This window comes from Panthera pardus, unplaced genomic scaffold (genome assembly GCF_024362965.1).
Source record: "Panthera pardus isolate Hobbes unplaced genomic scaffold, ASM2436296v1 HiC_scaffold_20, whole genome shotgun sequence".
Lineage (NCBI taxonomy): Eukaryota > Metazoa > Chordata > Mammalia > Carnivora > Felidae > Panthera > Panthera pardus.
The window spans coordinates 61,214,637-61,237,155 of record NW_026526766.1 but is presented as its reverse complement, the minus strand read 5'-3'; the positions used below and the strand labels follow the sequence as shown (position 1 = coordinate 61,237,155).

Sequence of the window (22,519 nt, the reverse complement as noted above, 5' to 3'; positions counted from 1 at the left end):
GGCATAAGGCAGGAGTCAGCTATCCCCCAAAACTGAGTTCAAATCCAGGTTCTGAGGCTCTATTTGTGAGCTTAACAAGCCTCAGTTTCTTTTACAAATATCGGATTAAAGACAGAGGCAGGAGATGATGGGGTGTATTCAGGGAATGGCTATTCTTCTGGAAGAAGGATACGTACAGGAAGAGAAGACTAACCGTGCAGAGAGATCCATGTGATATTGGCAGTTGTTCTGTGAGCTCACCACACACCAGGCACTGTGCTACTACACACGACTGTCCTTATGTCACAGATAATAAACTAAGGATGAAAGAGTAACTTGTCCCAATCCAAACAATTATCACCCATCAGTGATGGAGCCTGTTTCCATCCAGGCAAGCCTGACTCGGGGCATCTGCTTCTACCCAGAGATGAGCAATGAACCTTGGAGTTTAAACTTTCTCCTACATTCACTGGAGAGCTTTCAGATTTCTTTAAGGTCAAAATGATATATGACTTAGGAAGATCCTTCTGGTCATGCTTGAAAGGTGAATAAATCTCTCAACATCGATTTTATATTTGGATTTCTATGCCGTTGTCTTGTATTCTTTAAAGCAAAAGAAAAAAAAACAAAAAATAAAATGCCTGCAATTTATTAAGTCACGTATCTAAAGAGACCACCACCCAACTTGTTGTAAATGTTATCCATTTTCTTGGTTTTCTATTTCTGTCTTGAACTTCTGGATTCATAATTCCTATGAAACAAAAGTACATCTTAGGAAATGGGTAGATGTGCTGTGTTATATCTTCTCTCTATATTTGGGCTCCTTTCTGACCTATTTCCACATGTTTAAGACTGCTGCTCTTGTTAGCTATATTGTTTTCATGTTATTATTACTTTTAATTGCTTTAAAAAATCTCTCAATGGCAAAATCTTGTCAATACTTCTATGCATGTCTTCTGCTGGCATGGGGGACTTTAGATGCTATCGATATTTTTAATAAATTAATTTAATTTCTCTGGTTGTGGAAATAGTGTGCATTTTTTAGCTCATTTTTATGTGAACATCATCTTTTTTGAGATTAATTCTTAATCTATTATTAGCTTTTTCTTTTTCCTTGTTGTCATCTTATCCCATTTGTTCTTTTCATTAAAACCTCGTCGTTGTCTGCCTGTTGGCAGAGACATTCTAGCTTTGCATATTCTAAGTAGGTGATATTATCTAGTGTTGTTTCTTACATACTTAAATACTGCATAAATTTGTCACCTCTAAGCAACTGGGCCAATATTGTTGTCTTTTTATTTTCTAGATTCCTACTGTGTTAGTGTCTTAGTCAGTTCAGGCGACTATAAGAAATTACCACAGACCAGGTGGCTTACACAGCAAACATTTACTTCTCACAGTTCTGGAGGCTGGGAAGTCCAAGATCAAGTGCCATCAGATCTGGTGTCTGGTGAGGGCCCACTTCCTGGTTTGCAGATGGGTGTCTTCTCATTGTACTTCCACCTGGCAGAGAGCAGAGAGAGAAGCATACTCTGTCCCATCTCTTCTCCTAAGGACACTAATCCCATTCATGAAGGTAGAGTCTCTCACATTACCTCCCAACACTACCACACTGGGGGTTAGGACTTCAACATATGCATTGGGGTGGGGGGGGGGGGGGACAAACATTCACTCCATGATCCCTAGGCCTGATGTTGAAATGGTCTCTTGACTCACAAAGATGATTTGATTGGATGCTACTTAATTGGCTGGCTTCTGGAGATATTTACCAGGCCTGTGAATTTAATGGCTTGGTTGCCTATTGGGTCTATTATTAAAGTGATTTTTTAAATCAGTTGATAGGATTTTCAACACGATTTCACGCATCCTAAAATTACAGCAATAATAATAACAGCAATAGTAATAAATGTGAGTATTTATTATGTGTCCAACCCTGTGCTAAATGCTCTTCATACATCATCTCATTTAATCCTCCTGAAATAAGTATCACTGACCCCCTTAACACAGCGTAACACCAAGCCAGACACTAAGTGGCAGAGCGTGATTCAAACTTAGGTCTTTCTGACTCCAAAGTCTGTGTGCTCTGCTCTATTTAGCATTAGCACCATATGACCCAGGCTGCTTTTCAATAATGATGACAATTTGCTTGAACTCCCCCTCTCTGATCTTTGGCTTTGTTAGTGGCTTTCTGCCCATTGTCTTGCCGTATAAAACCGTTCAGCATTTCTTTCAAGCATATAAAATAAAAACCTAGTGAGAATGTTATGGCAAGAATGGAGATAATTCAGAGTTTCGGGTCACATCAACATTCAAATTCTATTTTAAAGTCCATGCCATGATTGACTTCCTCCGGGCTAAAATCTTTTCTGAAATTTTTCTATGTAGGTACTCCGTGTTGGGCATGGAGGCTCCCAGAGATTCAGTTAACCATACAGGGAAAGTTCTAGGCCTTGTTTTCTGGAAACTTGTGTTGCACCTCTGGACGCAAAAGACAATATGGCAAGCACCTGGAGTGGCGCATGCGCCCCAACCCTGGGCTTGCACCACAAGGGAGCGCACACAGGAGCTCCGAGAATAGGTGCATGAAGACAGCAGGAACGGAGTCACCCAGGCAGAGGCCACACCACCTATGCGCCCATACGTTGTCTGCCCCTCTGGTCCTGGGCAGCCGCCACCAGCCCCAGCCTGGACCCCTGCACAGAAAAGCCTCTTCGGCCCCTCTTCAGCCCCTCTTGGGCCCCTCATTGTCGCACTGGCTCCGCCTATGGTCGCTAAAATCCCATCCTTCTAGTAGGTCATCCTTCCAGCCTGTCAGTTTGATTATGAATTTGTGTAATCCAGTATTTCAGACAGGACTCCCACTTTTGTTTCATCTTGTAAACTGTAGAACACATTTTCAACATTTTCACAGGGATTTTACTTAGAACATTCAATAGGTCCAAAGATTGAGTTTAGAAGCATAGAAAAATCCTCCTTACAGGTTTATCCTGAGTAATTAACAGGTTATGGATTCATTTATGCTTTAAAAAAAAAAAAGGCTCCACAAGAAAACACTGCTTTCCTACCTCAGAACCCCTCAGGTATCTCTCCTCTGGGGGCCTCTGAAGGGAACCATTAAGCAATATTGAGGCATATCTGGGTCTTCTTGGCATGAGACCATCCACTAGCCAAAATGTTGCTCACATTTTAATACTCCCCCTTCTTCTGGCACTTAGCATAGCTAGAAACAGCCTTTGTATTTCTTTTTCTCATCGTTTTTGCAAATCTCAGATTAAGTAGGGTTTTATCCTCCACGACTCATCCTTCTAAGTCTCTGTCATTTCTTATTTTCAGCTCCGTTTCTAAGCTTCTGCTTCCATCTGTGTTCCAAAGCTTTTTATAATGTGTGTTCACCAGAGAGACCCCGGGGCAGTTATATCGATTTCTTTAGATGATATAAGAAAAGTTCAGGCAAAAAGAATCACTATCTACTGATCTTTAGCCTTTGCTTCTTGAGTCTTTCCCCCCCATTTCTGTCTCTGTCTCTGACTCTCTCTCTCTCTCTCTCTCTCACCAACTCTGCTTGGATCACTGTTACCACCATCACTCCTGGTACTCCTGGCTCTTGCAGCTGAAGGGCAAAGCATTCCTCTTTCCCCTTAATGGAAAAGAGACGCCAGCCTTCTTTCAACTCCTCACCTCACCAGGCTCCTTCCTGCCTCAGGGCCTTTGCATGTTCTGCCTCTGTTGGGAACACTCTGCCCTCCCTCTCCACCCACTCACACATTTCCCTACTACAGCCTGACTCCTCATCTGGCTCCTCTCCTCTCCTATCCTTCAGGTCTCTGCTTTCAGGCCACTTCCTCAGAGGGGCTTTTCTGACCAGGCCTCCTCTCCCCGGGTCAAAATTACATCTTCTATGTCACTCTCAAGCATACCACCCTGTTCTTCTCCCTCACACCATCTATCACGCTTCCAATTATAGGCATAGTTGTGTTTGTTCCCCACATACCCTGCTCTCCACTTCGTATCTGAGCCCCATGGAGGCGGGGGCTTATTTGTCATTATAACCAGACACCAACCCCAAGGCATGAAAGAGCACACGATCAATATTTAACTGGATGAGTGAATGAACCACCAAATGCTGAATATTTTAGGAACATTTTCCTAGAAGGCAGGAGAAAAACAACAAATTTAAAGATGCAGTACCTGAGGAGTTTAAAGAATACTCTCTCTTAATGGAACTGACCATTTGAGCCCAATTAGCTTCGGTGGGTTATCACATGGAAGAAGCTAGTGCTTGGGTAACCTACCCCAGTTTGCTCAGGGCTGGCTTGGCGTTAGCACCAGAAGTCTCACATCTCAGGAAACTTTCCTGTCCCAGCCAGTCCAGGATGGTTGATGGCCCCACCTAGCACAGCCCTTGTCTTAACCCCTCCTGGAATAAAAGAATACGTTTTCCTGAATGTCTTCTTTTAGAACCAAGATGGATTAGTTTTTGTGGACTTTCTAGCTGTGCAAAAATCTTCTCTTTAAATGCGATGATATATTTTGGCTGGAAACCTGACCTGGGTCTGGGCTTTTATTTTGGTTGGTGTTTCACCAGGGTGTATATACTCAGGGACCATGCGTTCTGCTTTCTCCTAGAGTGGCTGATGCTAAATATGGCATATTTTTTGTTAAATTGAGCCGTACAGGATAACGTTTTTCTTTTTCCATAAGTTGTTAAGATCTTTTCTTTCCACACGGACTTCAGGAATTTTTGGCCACTAATTATCTGGGTGCACCTTTATTTGGTTTTTTTTGCAGATTTTCTTGTGTTGTTTCTACAATAGTTCTTTGGGAACAGTGTTGTAAGAATTTTTCTTTGTTTTCTTCCTATTTCCCCCCATTTCCTCTTTCACTTCCTTCAAATGTACCTATACCTTGGGGAACATTCCTCTTCTGCCTATCCTCAGGGCCGTCTCTTGTTTTTTTTTTTTTTGTTTTGTTTTTGTTTTTTTTTTTTAATTTTTTTTTTAACGTTTATTTATTTTTGAGACAGAGCATGAACGGGGGAGGGTCAGAGAGAGAGGGAGACACAGAATCTGAAACAGGCTCCAGGCTCTGAGCAGTCAGCACAGAGCCCGACGCGGGGCTCGAACCCACAAGCTGTGAGATCATGACCTGAGCCGAAGTCGGACGCTCAACCGACTGAGCCACCCAGGCGCCCCCCGTCTCTTGTTTTAAAGCCCAGCTTATGGAGTTTCTTGGCTCTGGTGGTCTTTATGCTCTTTTCTGTGAACCTAATTCCTTTTTCTTCTTGTTGGCTGGTAATGATTTCCAGTTTGCTGGTTATTGTCTCTAGTGTTCTTTTTATAATTCCTTGAAGCTTATAACTATAAAAAGGGGTTGATCCAAAATCTTCCTGTTTCTAAATCTCTGAGACATGTTCTGTGAGCCATTTCTTTTCTCTATCCTTCCGTCCGCTTCCATTTTATTCCATCTTATAACAGTAACTACTAATAATACCATTTGAAGGTGTCTTCTTTCCTTTAGTGATGTTTTTTTTCTTCTTTCCTGAATTAATTTATTAACTCCTCTACTATTTTCTTTCTTTGGGGGTTTGCCTGCCTTGTAACTCAGTGGCCCTTGTGACTGCCCCTATCTAGTTTATTCTAACCTATCTTTCCAGTTTTGCTGTAGAGAGTTGATTACTGAGGCAGAGTCCATAACAACACCACCAGCCACCAGGGGCTATCTCCTCTGGATTTTAGACATAAGGGTTCAGAAGCATCCTCACCCTTGGGAAGCCAGACCAGTAAGGTGACATGACGTGATATGATAGACAGAGTCTATCCAGGACTTAGAAGAAAAAAACCCTATGAGTGGTTATCTGAAAATAAGTAAATTAAGAGCTATGTGTGATAAGGTACAAAAGAGAAGCACTTGGCTACCCAAAGAACTGTCTCCAGCTCATGAATAATCAAAGCAATATGGAAATCTTAATAACCAAAATAACCTGCAGCCACAACAGACTCAGAGGTTTGGTGAGGCCACAGGATTCCTCCATAAAACATGCCCGACACTATTTTCATTGACTTCAAGGCACAGATACATGCTCAGGAAACCTTCAATAACAGAACCGTATCGGAAGGACGCAATAGTAGCCCTCGGCTAATGCTGACCTAGCCTCCCTCCCTCCCTCGCCCACCCCTTACTCCCCCTTCCCTACAGTGTCTGCATTCTCTTGGTCTCTCCTGTTCAACTGCCCAGAGCAGGTACCATCTGACGGGACTGGATGATCGGCATCCAAGTAGGCGTTTCTCTGTTAGGCAGCCTTTAGCTCCAGCTGGTCCAATCAAAACAGCAGAATTTGTTCTGCTCAAAGCATAAAGCTTTGTAAGCCATAAAAAATCGCTAAGAGGCTACTTTTCTTGGAAGGGAACTACATAACTGGCACCTTGGAAGCTGTGTAAGGAAAAATGAGAATTTGAGCAGCTGATAAAACAAACAAGCAAACCAGTTCTGACCAAGTTAGTTAAAGAGGAGTTGGAAGAGGCCTTCCGAATTTTTCCTATAACACTGCTGCCTTTTGTCTCCACGCCTTTTGCTCTGATGCATGAGGTTGAATTAGAAAGTCAATCTGTGACTATGCTTCCATTACAAAAATGGCTAGTTCATTGGCTTTGATTTAGTTATCTGTTACTTGAAATATCATTGGCTTCTTCGGCCATCTTTTTGTATCCAAATCCTACTTATCCTTGTAGGCCCAGCCCAAACGCCAGTCCACCGTGAACCTCCCTGGAGTCCCCCAGCTCACCGTGCTCCCCATTTACCACTACCCTAATCACTGCCCACACTGTATTGTGGGTCTTCTCCTACATGGTTATTCTCAACTCTTGACCATGAGCCTCATTTTTGGACCCTCTCCCCACTTCCCCAACATCTGCTGGCATCACCTCTAGAACTGAGTAGGACCTTATGGCAGGCAGAATAGCAATTCATAGGTTACCTATTTGGCTAAAGGGAACTGGAGTTTCAGGTGCCATTAAGGTTCTAATCAGCTGGCCTGGAGATCAGAAGATTATCCTGGGGGGCCCCGACTAATCACATGACTCCTTAAAGGTAGAAGAAGAGGCAGAAGAGAGGGTTGGAGTGATGTGATATGACTCAACCGGCCAGAGGTTTTGAAACGGAGGAAGGGGCAATGAGCCGAGAAATGCAGGCAGCCCCTAGACTGGAAAAGTCAAGAAAACAGATTCTTCCCTTAAGAGTCCAGAAAGAACACAGCTTTTCCAACAGCTTGATCTTAGCCCAGTGAGACCTGTGTCTGACTCTTGACCTACAGCACCATAAAACAATAGATATGTGTTATTTTAAGCATCTCAGTTTGCGGTGATTTGTTACCACAGCCATAGAAGACAAATACGAAGCTCCATAAATATTTGTTTAATTAACCAATGGTAGTCATTTTTTATCATTTTTTATTTCTAAACCAGAATTAAATCAACTCAAACTTCACAGGATCTCACATTCAGAATATTTTTCTTTGTTTATGGAGATGAGCGAAATATCAATCTTTCTTTTTATTGAAACACACATTCAGGGGCACCTGGGTGGCTCAGTCGGTTAGCATCCGACTTTGGCTCAGGTCATGATCTCACGGCTTGTGAGTTCGAGCCCCACATTGAGCTCACTGCTGTCAGTGCAGAGCCCACTTCAGATCCCCTCTCTCTCTCTCTCTCTCTCTCTCTCTCTCTCTCTCTCTGCCCCTTCCTTGCTCACACTCTCTCAAAATAAAATTTAAAAACACATTCAAAACAATATATATATTTTAGATGTTTAAGAAAGGAGGAAGGCCGTTTATAATTCACCAAGATGCAACTGCTTTCATTATCTCTTCCTTTTCCATCCCTGATCATAGGTACATGTGATTTTATGCTGAAATAATAGCAATCATAGCCAGAATATAATTGTATATTCTTTTACATTTTGTACTTTATAATAAATATATTTAATAGTTTGGTGTGGCCCTCATAGTTGTGATTATAATCATTGCCTTGTATTGCATTAAGTTGGGGTGCCAGAATTTACTTCCATTCCTATTCGGTGGATCATTGGGTTGTTTCCGGTATTTTTTTCCTTACACTCAGAGAAAATATTGGAGTTAAATTTTGTCTTCATTTAACCTTTGCTTCGGTTGAGTTATCTGCACAGCTGACTTCCCCAGTGGAGACAATGAAAAGAAAGGGTCACAGTGGTCGTGATGTCTGTCGATGAGTATCACTACAGAGACTCCAGACATTGACCAGTTTCACAACTATTTTAGTCAGCATTTGGGGCTTATCGTAGCTGTGTATACTATGACCGCATGGATCGCTAGTCAGGATTCACACTCATTTGCTATTTCGTTTGTTATGTTTTTATGGAGCAAAATACACTTATGGCTTTTCTTCATTTACCTATATTATTTTCTATGTTATTTTTACCTACGATTATTTTACCTATGATTATTTTCTTATAAATATTATTTTCTTATAAATATTCTTTTCTTCATTTGCCTATATTATTTTACCTATGATTATTTTCTTATAAATAACACTTTAGAAAATGCAGTTCTTAACTTTCTGTCAAAGGTACCTACCTATGCTTGGTCATCTGGTTTGCTTTTTAATTTTATCTGTGGAGGGTTGGATTTATTGTTTGTGTCATTTGTTTAGGAAGCCAAACCAAAACAAAACCCTAACAATGACAAAATGAAACAACTACGTTATCTGAACTCTGTAAAGCAGGTTAGGCAATTCAAAATAAATGGGAACATTTGAAGTAGAGTATTATATGAATAGCCTGTTATGCTGGCTTTCAATTTTGATCTGATAACTTATATAATTTATAACATTAATAGCAATTTATCATTTTTGGCAAAATTCCTGTAGCTTATTTAATTTTCTTTTATCTCCCAACAAAGCTATAATTTGAAAATGAGCAAAAACCTTAAAATTAAATCAATTCAGAAAGAAAAACAACCTCTACTTCTGTCCTACAATGTTTTTTTTCTGATTATAAAAATAGTGTATGTTTATTTTACAAAAATTAAAAATGACAGAAAGGAATTCAAAAATAAATAAATTTCAACTTTGATCTCTCATCATCCAGAAATAACTCCTGCTGCGCTGAGGTGTATTCTCTTTCAGTCTTTTTGCCAAGCGTGTGTGTGACTGTATAAAATTTTAATAAATTCTTGATTATACTATTTTGCATCATATTATTTTATGACCTGACTCTTTTTCTGGTAAGCATTTTCCTGTATCATTAAATACTTTTGAACCAACCATATAACTGAATTACATTATCTCCGTGGGCTAAGTACGCTCTACCTTAGAAGCAGTTTGAATTCCTGAAGGAAGTGTTCACATTCCTTAGTGAAAGATAAGTCCAAGTTTTCTGCCCCTGGTCCTAAGATCGAGTTCACGGAGTCTGCGGGGAGCAGCTCACAACAGAAACAGTCACCTTGTGCGGAAAACCAGAGCTCTGCCTGTGGCCGCTCTACATGGCACATCCCCATCCACCTCCTAAAAGTCCTGGCACACTGTGTTCCAAGGCGCTACTTATTTTTAGAAGATGTTTTCCTCTTGTTTCTGCAGCTGTTTTTAATCACAAGCTTTGAGTACTCCATCCCAAAGAAACCCTGGCAGAGACAAAGGTGTAAAGAAGGAAAGGACAGGACGCTTGTCAAAGCCATCTTACACACCATATTTACGGAAAGGGAACTTATCCACGGAGAATGGCACATTTGTTACTGCATTGTGACAAAAAAGCAGAGGATACATGGCCAGACAGACATGGTTTGAGTCCCCACACAGCCCCTGAATTGCCATCTGGGTGACCTGAGGGAAACTCCTTAGCTGGACTTTAATTTCCTCCCCTGTTTAATGATAAATACACCACTAAATTATAAGAGCTAGATAATCAGGTAAATCTGCTTTGTAAATTATAAAGACTATTTCTATACCTTAATTAGAGAGGGAGAAGGATCTTCTGTGGCATCCTTCTTATGCCTCTGCTTTTTATTAATTATACGTTCACAAGTTATCAACAATAAAACAAACCAACCTGTATACCTAAATGCCTATAAGGATATGAGGTCATTCAGAAGGAATCAGACTTTTGAGTAAAATTATGCGAAGAGCGGTCATAAATCCCCAAATTTCAGTGGCCTCCCTCAATAAAAGTTGTGTGGCTCATGAGAACATCCAACACCAATTGTTGGTAGTTGCTGTGCAGTTTTCCAGGGATCCAGGCTCCTTCCACATTGTGGCTCTGTCCTCACCCTCTGGGGCTTCTGGATCCCCTGCCTTCAGCCAGCAGATGAGGAAAATGAAAGGAGGGAGAAGGCACACACCTACGTCTCAATCACCACAACCAGAAAGTACCATTCATCATTCCAGTCACAGTCCAGGGGCAAGAATCCATGTCAGAGCACACTTTGATGCAAAAGGAGCTGGGAAATACAGTCTAGGTTTGGTGGGGGGCTAGCCAGCCTTCCACATATATTAATATAATTAACAGAAGGAAACGTATGCCAAGAATAGATGCTCAGATTGAGCATTACCTAGAGTTCTGGGCTGAAAGTGAATGATAGGTTCTCTTTACGATCCCTTACAGTCTTGTGCACAGCACACTCTTACACACTTATAAAGTGTATAGTCTCATGGCATACTGAATGGCTTGTTTACAGGGGTCTTCAGAAGACTACGTGTGTTCCTGTGTTTATTCGCTGATTCTTCATTCATTCAGGATGCATTAGTCAAGCACATACTGTGAGCAAGGAACCTATACCCATGAAAAGTGACACATTAGAGGCCTGAGGCAAGCTCAAGCAAAGAGCTATCCCCAAATACCTCTGTTCCATTTGAGCACTAACACCAACAAATTCTGAAATCAGGCTGCTGACTCAGATCTGGCCTCTGCCTCTGATAGCTGTGTGGCCTTGAGCAAGTTCCCTAGCCTGTCTGGGCTTCTGCTTTCTTATCTGTAAGACGAGGATGAATGAAGGGGTGCCCGGAACACAGCAAGGGCCCCACACGTGCTAGCTCTATGACCCCCATCACCACATCTCCTCAATCCACCCCACTCTGTCCACCTATAATAACCCTGCTGGAATGTGCAGTTTGGGGAATTGGGCAAAGAATTTGTTATTCAAATAAATAACTTTTCCTGAACGCACTAGCTGTGAAATCTGCCAGTGAGGATGTGAGAAGTGTGATTATTTTGATGATGGGAAATTGGAAAGAGAATGTTCTAAATCACGGCTTGCCAATCCTTTTCATACAAATATAATATTAATAGGTATCATTTATTAAATACCCACTTCTGTGAAAAATGCAAAAGTGGGTCTTTGTGTATTCCCTTCCATGTAATCCCCACAGCAACCCCATGAAATAGGTGTTATTATCACTTTACAGAATGAACAGCAGTAACAATGAAGATGAGGATCAGAGGGGCTTGTGATTTGCCAAAAACCATACAGCAGGTAAATACTAGAGTGGAGGTCTGAGCCTAGGGTGGTCTGTTACACCCAGGACAGCTCCAGGTCTGTTCTCTGCCTACAAGACATACTGCTTTCCAGGTTCTTTTAATTAAAGGGGGTCTTTCTTGGGCATAGCAAGAAAGAATCACAATATTCTCATGACACTCTACTGTTTTCAAATTCCGTGCTGTCTTTTGATCCTCATATCACCCTGTGAAATAAGTAGGGCAGGGATTACTACCTGCCTTGGACACTGAGGAGAAACTGAGACTCAGGAAGTCCCCTCCATGTTGTGTGAGTGACTAACTATAATAGCAAGCATTTCCTGGACACTAGCTACCTACATGTCTGCTATGGTGAGAGGTATTTTGTGTACATTTCTCCTTTAGTGCCCTTAAAAACTCCATGAAATGAGTACCTTTATTATCTCCATTATGCACATGCAAGGGAGTGGCACTTAAATATTAGAATCCTGTGCCAGTCAACTGGTGTGCAATGAAGAAGTCAAAATTCAACACGATCCCAAGCTAAAGAGACTGAGATGTACTGTCTCCCATGCCCTTTGTCTGGAAAAACAAAGCAACACAAAACAAAACAAAACAAAACAAAACAAAACAAAACAAAACAAAACAAAAACAAATACACTTCTCCATTCAATAAGTATTTCCTGAGCACCTACTCTGTGACATGCAGCCGTCCCCAGGCAGACTAGGGCTCTGTTTTCATGGGGTGACAGCTTAGTAGGAAAAAACAAATAATGAACAAGGAAACAAATTGGCAAATAATATACTTCCTGATAGAAATGGCTCTGGGGAGGACAAAAAACTGGCTAAAGGGGTAGAGGATGACAGGGTGGCTAGTTTAGACAAGGCGGTGACATGTGGCCAGATGCCTGAATGTTAATAAGCATCCAGCATGCAGTCACAAACATTCATGCAGCCTTCTGGGGAAAGGCTACCCAGTCTGAGGAAGCAGTGAATGTATCATTGGCTTTGAAGTGTTTAAAGAAGAGTATGAAAGCCACAGTGACCATACATGATAGGTAACAATAGAGTAACAGTAGTGATGACAATAAGGGGAGTGAGAATCATAGAAAAGTATGGCCGGGGTTCCTGGGTGGCTCAGTCGGTTAAGAGTCCAACTTTGGCTCAGGTCATGATCTTACGGTCCATGAGTTCGAGCCCCCACGTGGGGCTCTGTGCTGTCAGTTTAGAGCCTGGAGCCTGCTTCAGATTCTGTCTCCCTCTCTCTCTGCCCCTTCCCTGTGCTCACTCTCTCTCTCTTGAAAATAAATAAACATTAAAAATAAAAAGGTATGGCCAGTTGTCACTTGGAAATGTAGATGCAAACATCCTAAATTATGAATATTAAAAAATCAAATCCAAGTGTATATTAAAGAATAAATTGCGTCCAAGGAGAACTGACCTAAGGGGCAAAGGACAATTCAACATTAGAGAAATTCATCCTGTAATTTGCCACAGAAATAAAGTAATATTAATTATCTCAATAAATACAGAAGTATTCAATAAAATTTAGCATTCAGCATTAATTGTTTAAAATCTTAGTAAGTCAGGGGACACCTGGGTGGCTCAGTCGGTTGGGCGTCCTACTTTGGTTCAGGTCATGATCTCATGGTTCATGGGTTCGAGCCCTGCGTTGGGCTCTGTGCTGTCAGTTTAGAGCCTGGAGCCTGCTTCAGATTTTGTGTCTCCCTCTCTCTGCCCCTCCCCCACTCACACTCTGTCTCTCTCTCTCTCTTTCAAGAATAAACATTAAGAAAATTTTAAATCTCAGTAAGTCAGGAATTGGAATGCAAGTTCATCAACAGAAAAAAGGATACCTATCAGGATTCATCAGCAGTTAAATGCTTAGTGATGGGATCTAGAAGCATCCCCACTAAAGATGAATGCAAAACAGAACTGATTGCTGTCATCGATACTAGTCATTATTGCTGTGAAGTCAACAAGGCAAGGAAAATAGAGACTTAAAACTTGGAAAGGAAAAAAAATAATAACTTTCACTTTTTGCAGATAATATGACTGCCCACCTGAAAAACCAGCAGAAAACTATCAGAACTAATAAGAAAGTTCCAAACCATGGAAAGACTCATTTATATATTTAATCCAATAGTATTAACTGAATAATAACTTTTAAAGAATTCAATTTATACAAAAAAACCATAAAGTTCCTAGAAAACAAAAATAATTTTCAGCATGCAAGATCTATTTGAAGATAAAGTAACATGAAAATCTAAATAAATGAAGTAATAAACCTGGTTAGGAGGTCTTAGTATTGAGAATACACTGATGTCCCCCACATTTGTCCATCAGTGCAATTCCAGTCTAAATTCAACAGCATTTTTTATTCAGGTCTTATCCTGCCGGATGTCAAAACACACTGTAAGCTATTGTAATTAAAATGGTCTAGTATTGGTGAAGATACTGACAAATAGATCAATAGGACAGAATAATAAACCCAGCAACAAACTCAAGTATATATGAAAATTATGTATACGATTGAGGTGATAGTTCAAATTAGTAGAGAAACAATGGATTAATCCACAAATGTAGCCACCAGTTGGCTACTCATTTGGGGAAAAAATTAAATGACACACTTAGATAAAAGATTACTACCCAGAACATATAGAGTTTCTAACAAAGCAAAAAGAAAAACGCAACTCAATTGTAAAAATTTGTAAAGGAAATAAACAGGCAATTCACAGAAAATTAATAATTCACACCCAATTAATAATCATGCAGAGCTGCATTAGTCAAGGAAAAGAGAATTATTTGACCAAAAGTAAGAAGATAGATTAGTTGGAGAAAATGTGGAGAAATAGACATTCTCATATGTGCTATGTATATGAACTGATGAAACCAATTGATGAAGGCCTGTTGAGAACACCCATCAAAATTTCAAATGCACATATCAATTGAGACAGCTATTCCCCTCCTAGGGCTCTTTCCAAAAAAAAAAAAAAAAAAAAAAAAAAAAGTTGTTTGTGTGCCCCACACAGCTCATTGTTCAAATTTATGTAATGGATCCAAGAGTGCTCATCACAGGATTGTACGCGGTAGCAAAAAACTAAAACCTAATTTACTGTTAATAAGGAGAGGAATAGCTAAGTAAATTATGGTAGTATATCCATTTCTCAGAAAGCAGAGTGCATTAGAGATATGGTAACAGGAAGATCTCCAAAATATATTACTTCGTGGGAAAAGCAAGCAGCAAAATGATATGTGATTAATACGCCTACGGGTGTAAATGCATCAAGAGGGGAGAGGGGTGTATGCCACACTTCCTCTGGGGGTGGGGAGGAGTGGGGAAAGGAGAGTTCGACTCTTTTTATATATCACATCTGTCATTTGGCTCTTTTACCAAAAAAAAAAAAAATGGAATGATTGTATCATTTGAGTAATGTCTGGAAACATGCATTAGGTATCATCACTATCTCTGTGTGGTAGGAAGACGGGACAAAAAGGAAGGAAGAGCAATGAATTGCTGATTCTCATCTCTCAGGGTTTAGGGTCCCTGGCCTTGAGATTCGGGCCTGGGGAAGGGAAGAAAGGCAGGAATGGGTACAAATAGTGTAGAGAGGGCTCAGATGGAAGGTACCCACCTTTTGGGTCACTCTGTATCCCCCCTGGTGCTGGGTGATCCTGCTCTGGTGTCACTGGCCAACAGGCAATCCATTGCACGGTCAGCTTCCCATCTCAGCCATCTCAGACATCTCCATCTTTCATCACTCTGACAAGGGACTTCAAGATGTCTTCCTATCATTACGACATTGGCCAGCATATCCTCTTTATATATACTTCAGAGATTTTAAATAAGCAAGGGACTAAGGTGTCTGGTCCCGCTTTCTCAGAGCAAGTGCCTTCCTCAGATACTTTGACTGCGTGACTGAACACTTTCACCCACAACCCCATCCACACCAGCACAAATGGAAAATAGTTTATACTACAACCTCAATACATGACAGCCCATAAATCAGCCCTTACATAATTACAAGGCTGTGGGAATCAATACCTAAGACCCCAAAATAAAATTCAGAATTACAATGTCACTATAATCATTATTGCTTATTAAAATAATTACCAGGCATAACATTTTGCAGTTATCAAGTACTTCCAATTTATTATTTAAAGGATCTTTACAATAACTCTGTGAGTTGTACAAGACAGTGATTATTTTCCCATTTCATAAGTTAGGAAACAGGCCCAGAAAGGGGATGTGATTGCCCAAAATCTCATCACTACTAAGATACAGGCTTTCTGACTCTAAAATATGTGCTGTAATGGGGTGCCTGCATGGCTCAGTTGGTTGAGCACCAACTCTCGATTTTGGCTCAGGTCACCATCCTAGGGTCATGGGATCGAGCCCCACATGGGGCTCTGTGCTGAGTGTGGAGCCTGCTTAAGGTTGTCTTTCTCTCTACTTCTGCCCCTCTCTCACACTTACTCTCTTTCTCTCTACAGTAAAATAAATAAACAAAAAAAAAATAATAAAATATATGCTTTTTCTACATAAGTCCAGCTCCTTCCAAAATACCCAGTACTGTCACATTTATTCGAGATCTAACCTAGGAAGTTTAATGCTCAGGAGTATTGTCCTTACCCCAGAAGTGAGGAAACCCGAGGCCCCTGCACCAGCCCCTAGAGTAGCTCTCTTAGGGTCCTTGCCCTGGGGTTCATCCTTTAGTCCAGAGGCCCTCACCTCAGTACATGGTTCCTGATCTGACTCATCGGCTTTCTTGGCCCCTAGCAGACTAGAAATAGGGAATCTGAGTGGTGGGAGTGGGGGCAGGAGGAACCTTTGAGACACAAGCTGTGCTATTCTCATTGTTTTTACTCAAACATGAATCTTTGTTCTACGATGCAAATTGTGAGACGTTGGTGCCAATCTGTTCTGAACAAAAGAATTTGGGTCTGAAAAAAACAAAATTTGAGATAGGAAGTCTGGCTTTTCTAGTTGCTCTTTTGAGCATCTGCCTCTCCCCACACCCCCCACGTTGGATCGCTCCCAAAGGTAGACGTGAACTTTGAGGAAAACTTCTTGGGCTGCTTACCAGTTGCAGAAGTCAAGGAGGATACAGAATGCCATTTGTCAAGGTGACTAAAATAAACATCCTTACGATGCTTAGCAAGTTGAAACAGCAACCCTAAGGGCCTTCCCTCAACACCTCAAAGATCTTAGGGTCCTTGGTTTCAATGGATATTTATCAAAGCCTGACCTTCTACTTCTTCTAAATGGAGTTGTCCATTGCCCCTATTGTCACATTATTATATTAATGACAGTATTGCAACTATATATTTATTTAGCTACTAATTATTTAACTAAAGTGTGCTTTTGTCATGTTATCTTCTAATATTCAGCCATATACCAAAAAAAAAAAAGATAAATGGACCAAATTCTTATTCTGCTGACCTACACTGAATATCATAAGCATCTCTACATGTTGATATATAGATTTTCTAATCATTTCAATAGCTGTATAATATTTCATTCATGGTTATATCTCAATTTGCTTAATACTCAATTGTTGGACATTGAATTTGTTCATAGTTTTACTGAAATTATAAATAATGCTTCAATAAGTATCTTTGTGCATAAGGCTCCTTTATCTCCTATTGAATTATTTCCCTTAAAATTCTAGGAGGGAGAGTGTTGCATTGCAGGACATGGGCATCTTTGTAGTTCTTCTTAGATCTCACAAACATACTTGAAATTAATCCACTAACCTAAATATTGGACTTTGACTTCAATTTTGTTACTATCAATCACAACTATATTGGTGGGTTATTTTTATATTTTAATATTTTCTCTGTTAACCCTTTGTTCAGTTTTATCTGCCTTAAAACAGCCTCACTTATCTTTCTCACAATCACAGGGAAGGAGGCATTTTAAAACATTTAGAAGAAATGTATAGATATACATCTCACATTTAAGTTCAGATGAAAACAACATATCACCTACCAGCTCATACGATACAAATCAAATAAAGAAGTCAGATTATATGTGCCACTTTCAGGAATGGGTTTTTTTTTTCCCTTGCATCAAAGGAAGAGCTTTTGTATCCAAAGCCCTCCCTCATTGATTTCATATGCCTGAAGGAGTAAGTATGGCTACTGAAAGAAAAAAATGGCCAAGTCCCATTGAATTGGAATCTCTAGGAAGGGTCTGAGAATCTGTTTTGAGTGGGTTGGAGCTGTGTTGAATTTTAAATAAGCCTCCCAAGTGAAACTTGTCATCAGAGAAGTTTGAAAACACCTACATTAGACCTTGGGCCAGTGGGTAAAGGCCACGGAGAGTCTGATTTCTGCTCATCTGAGAGAATTCATGAACAGTCAGACCCACCTAGTGGTGAACAGGCTGCCTGGAGTCATCCCCTGTCCCTGGATGTGTTTGGAGCCCAGACAACCACAACCAGCTCCCCTGGAGGCCCTAGAGTGCATCACAGAAGCTCTGGTCCCCTTTGAACTTGGGAGACCTCTCCTGCCACAGCTCCAAGGCTCCTCCAGTGTCCTTCACAGGAGCAGTGGAACTGGGGGTCTTTAAGTGTCCTCTTCAACCTAGCACTGCTTGATTCTGCAATTTGGAATAATAAAACAACTAGTTCACAAATGTAGCTTCAATATTTTCCTATTCACCTTTCCAAGAAGACATAATTACAGACTTGATTTGAAACAGAACTGGAAAGGGGCACCTAGGTGGCTCAGTCGATTAAGCGTCCGACTTTGCCTCAGGTCATGATCACGGCTTGTGGGTTCAAGCCCTGCATCGGACTCTGCTGACAGCCCAGAGCCTGGAGCCTGCTTCAGATTCTGTCTTCTTCTCTCTCTGCCCCTTCCCCACTCATGCTCTGTCTCTCTCTCTCTCTGTCTCTCTCTCTGTCTGTCTCTCTCTCAAAAATAAATAAACATTAAAAAAATTTTTTTAAAAAGAAATAGAACTGGAAAATGAAGGCGAGTAGAGACTCACTATTATCAGGATATTCCAGGTCTCTCCACCGCCTTCCCCTCTGATGCTCAGATCCCTTTTCTGACGCCCCAGTAAGCGACTCTCCAGCCTCCAGTGAGGACATGGTTGACTGAGTGCTCCCTAACTCCATGACAACCCTTTCACAGGATCATGAAAATCATTCTTTACCAACAATTTATACTAAACTTCATTAGTTACATTGGAGGAAACTGAGTCACTGGCATAGCTGGGGTTAAAGTCCTGGCCTCTTGACTTTTATCTAAGTCCTTTTGTAGGAGTTCACTATGTTGTATATGCTTGGGGAGTAAGGGAGCTCAAATCTGTCTCTAAAGGAGAAACGTCCAAAGTGCTTTGGTTAGCCCACATACATATGTAGATTCCAACTTTCTAGGAAACTTCTTACTGAACCATCATTACACTAACTGTACAGTAAAATGTGAAAACCTGTGAAACATGGGCGCTGGGGGAATGATGAAAAGCAAGGAAACAGGTCACAGCTTGCACCCGCTCCCCAACTGTCCTCTGTCACTTTGTTCTTCAGAGGGGGTGTGGACTAGCAGCATCCCCCCCCCCCCCCGACCTCACCCCAGTCCTAGGGAATCGCAACCTGCACAAAAAGCTCCCCAGGGGATTTCTAGGCAAAGCACATTAACATTTAATAAGCACAGCTCTAGAGCACTCACAGAGATAAAGAACATTATTTAATAATTTCTATTATGAAAGTAACAAAACTCACTGTAGAAAATTTGGAAATCTTCCCCCGACCCCACTCCCATTGTTTAGGGAGGAAGATGGAAAGGAAGGCAGCTTGAATGGGAATATAATCAGGCTCTTGCAGGTGATGATGGCAAAGCCTCTCTCAGATCTTTGTGGACCTAAGGGGGCAGCCATCCTAAATCCAAAATGCCTGGCCAGGGGTAAGGACGGATGGCAAAGTGGTGAGAGGGGCTCACAACTTTGTGGGGAGGAGCAGTTTTGTAAACTATGGGGCAGGTAGGAAAATGTGTCTCTTTCTTCCCCCATGCCTTTTATCAGACTGACTCTGAGGGTCGCTGGGGAGGTATCCAGACCAGATGGCTCAGACTGTGTGAGCCCTGCTGAGGATAAGACGTGACCCTGGAGGGGAGGACAGGACCCCTGCGTGAGGCTCCCAAAACCTTGGAGATTCGAAGGGAGTGGCTAAGAGATGAGGGGGTTTTCGAGAGGAGAACAAGGAAGAACAAGGTCAGGAAATGAGATCCCTTTACCTTCCCTTGAATACGGGAAACTCAGATGCTGAGCAGAGGGGGATTCGCCCCACACCTGGCCTCTCCCACCTCCCTTCATCATCCAGGGCTAAGGAGGCTGTTCAGTCATAACCCAGGCTCCAATCCTGTACCCAGTATTCACGGTACTTTTACTCCAGTAACACTGTAGTATCAAAATTCTCCCACGTGGTTAAAAATTCTTTGAAAACATCATTTAAAAGACAGTATCATTACCATGTTAAAAAAAAGTATTTCCTATTTTGGACTCATATTATTTTTATTTTCACGATTATATGAGATGCTGCAATAAACCTTTTTATTCACACATCTTTGTCTATATACCCAATTATTGCCTTTTTTATTTACTTAAACATTAAAAAAAATTTTAATGTTTATTTATTTTTGAGAGACAGAGAGAGAGCATGAGCAGGGAAGGGGCAGAGAGGGAGACACAGATTCCAAAGCAGACTCCAGGCTCCGAGGTGTCAGCACAGAGCCCGACGTGGGGCTCGAACTCATAAGCTATGAGATCATGACCTTAGCTGAAGTCAGACACTCTACTGACTGAGCCACCCAGGTGCCCTGATTTACTTAAACTTTTTAAAAATTAAAGTGAACCATACATATAGAAAAATGAAGAAATCAAAAGCATACACTTTAGTGACTTTTCACAAAGTGAAATTCACAAAGTGAATACCCCATAGAACCACTACCCAGATCAAGAAACAGAGTATTACTAGAACCCCAACTCCTCTTGTGCCCCGGATCCAGTCATGACACCTCCCCCCCTCAGGGTAACATTATCCTAACCTTCAACACCAATATAAATGCAAAAAAAAAAAAAATATATATATATATATATATATATATACACACACATAATAGAAATATATATACTATATATAGTATATAAAATGTATATTGTACATTTATATATTTACTTATTTATATTGTACAAATGTAATATATAAGTATATATTTATAAATTTACTTATATTTTTCATTCTTATATATATTACATATCTTTATAGCTTAGATATTTATTTATGTCATCTCTATATAAATTTATATTTGAGTTTGATATAATATTTTACATAAAAAACTTACAGAAAAACATACATTTGATATATTTTATGTATATTCAAATATAAAATTGTACAGATCGTGCATCTGGTTCCTTTTGCCTAACATTATGTTTGTGAGATTCGTGCATGTTTCTGCTCATTGCAATCGTTCATTCATCCTGTCGCTGCATATTATTCCATTGAATGAATAGCCACAACCTTTCTTTTGTCTCCTAGTCAGCATTTCTAGTCCTTAGCAGGAGCAGCAGGCTGCTTCAAGCTACTCCATCAGACCCAGAAGCAGAAGTCCACTTAGTTCTTTTTGTTAAATTCCAAGAAGTTGAGGGGTGCCTGAGTTAAGCATCCGACTTTGGCTCAGGTCATGATCTCCCAGTTTGTGCGTTTGTGAGTTTGAACCCCAGATCGGGCTCTGTGCTGACAGCCCGGAGCCTGGAGCCTGCTTAGGATTCTGTGCCTCTCTCTCTCTCTCTCTGCCCCTTCCTCACTCATGCTCAATAGCTCTCTCTCTCTCTCTCTCTTTCAAAAATAAATAAACTTAAGGGTGCCTGGGTGGCTCAGTCAATGAAGCATCCGACTTCGGCTCAGGTCATGATCTCGTGGTTCAGGGGTTAGATCCCTGCATGGGGCTGCATGGGGCTCTGTGCTAACAGCTCAGGACCTGGAGGCTGCTTCGGATTCTGTGTCTCCCTCTCTCTCTCCCCCTCCCCCACTCTCACTCTGTCTCTCTCTTTCTCTCTCAAAAATAAACATTTAAAAAAATTCTAAGTAGAATTCCTGGACAAAAAGAAACAAAATATTTTTTAGGCCATTGCATACTGCATACTGCTAATTACTTCCCATAAAAGCTGTGACAATTTACACTTAAGGAAAAACTCCAAATTCTTTTGAGGGATGGGCATCAGGAGGCATCCTAAAGAGAATAACAACTTGTAAAACCTAGTAATGTTTCATAGTATAAGTATTATAGCTAATACATAAATTATAAATATTAAAATGCTGATATCACAGTTTATAAATCTGTACTGCTATTTTTTGAGTTCTCACAGTACCCTGAGAGGCAAATTTTTTTACTGCTCCATTTTATAGATGAGGGAACTGTGGCTCAGAAAAACTGAAGCAACCGGCCAAGTCACAAGTCACATGCTTAATGAACAGCAGAGCATGGGCTTGGGCCCAGTTTCTCTGCCTCCACAGAGAGTCCTCCCCACCTAAACTGGGCTATGTCTTGCCTAAATTGTACATTTAGGCAAGTACATTTCCAGACACTGGGGGACAAACCTGGATGCCATGGAGAGGGTCATGCCACCCCTTGGTATGGAAGTGAGCATCTTTCAAAGACCAGTTCAAATGTCACCCCCTTGCTCATGGGACCCTCCCCTATTCACCCAAGTGGAGTCACACTGTGTACCAGGAAGGGGCTTTTGCCATCAGACTCCTGGGATAGCATTGCTGGGATCATTTAGCCCAAGGATTACAAGTAGGGAGCACACATTAACAGCACTCTTCCCACTGCAGTAGCAGACATAACTCATCAATCACCATTGAGCTACCTATGTCTCCCGCTCCGAGCCCACCTCCGTCTCACCTGCTACGCTGACCCGTATTATACCCACTTCCATCCTCCCTGTGCCCTGCACGTTGGAGGCAGCCAGATCTCCTTGTGACGGGACCTCTTTTATCATTCAGGTCTCAGCTCAAAGATTACTCTCTCACAGAGGTTTTTGCTGACCCCTCCC

General features: G+C 41.1%; 2 long non-coding RNA genes across 5 annotated transcripts in view; one reads left to right on the top strand and one right to left on the bottom strand.

Moving 5' to 3' along the window:
• Positions 1-22,519, top strand: part of LOC109270080 (uncharacterized) — a 529,587-nt gene that overhangs the window by 447,203 nt on the left and 59,865 nt on the right. The gene's annotated exons all lie outside the window — the stretch shown is intronic.
• LOC128778619 (uncharacterized) lies at positions 621-9,489 on the bottom strand. Of its 3 annotated transcripts, none has more exons than XR_008424277.1 (3): positions 9,318-9,489; positions 1,356-1,482; positions 621-730 (listed from the first exon to the last, which is right to left on the bottom strand). It is a non-coding gene; the product is annotated as an uncharacterized LOC128778619 (long non-coding RNA). The 3 variants fall into 3 exon arrangements; XR_008424278.1 differs by having other exon boundaries at positions 1,371-1,482; XR_008424276.1 differs by having other exon boundaries at positions 1,378-1,482.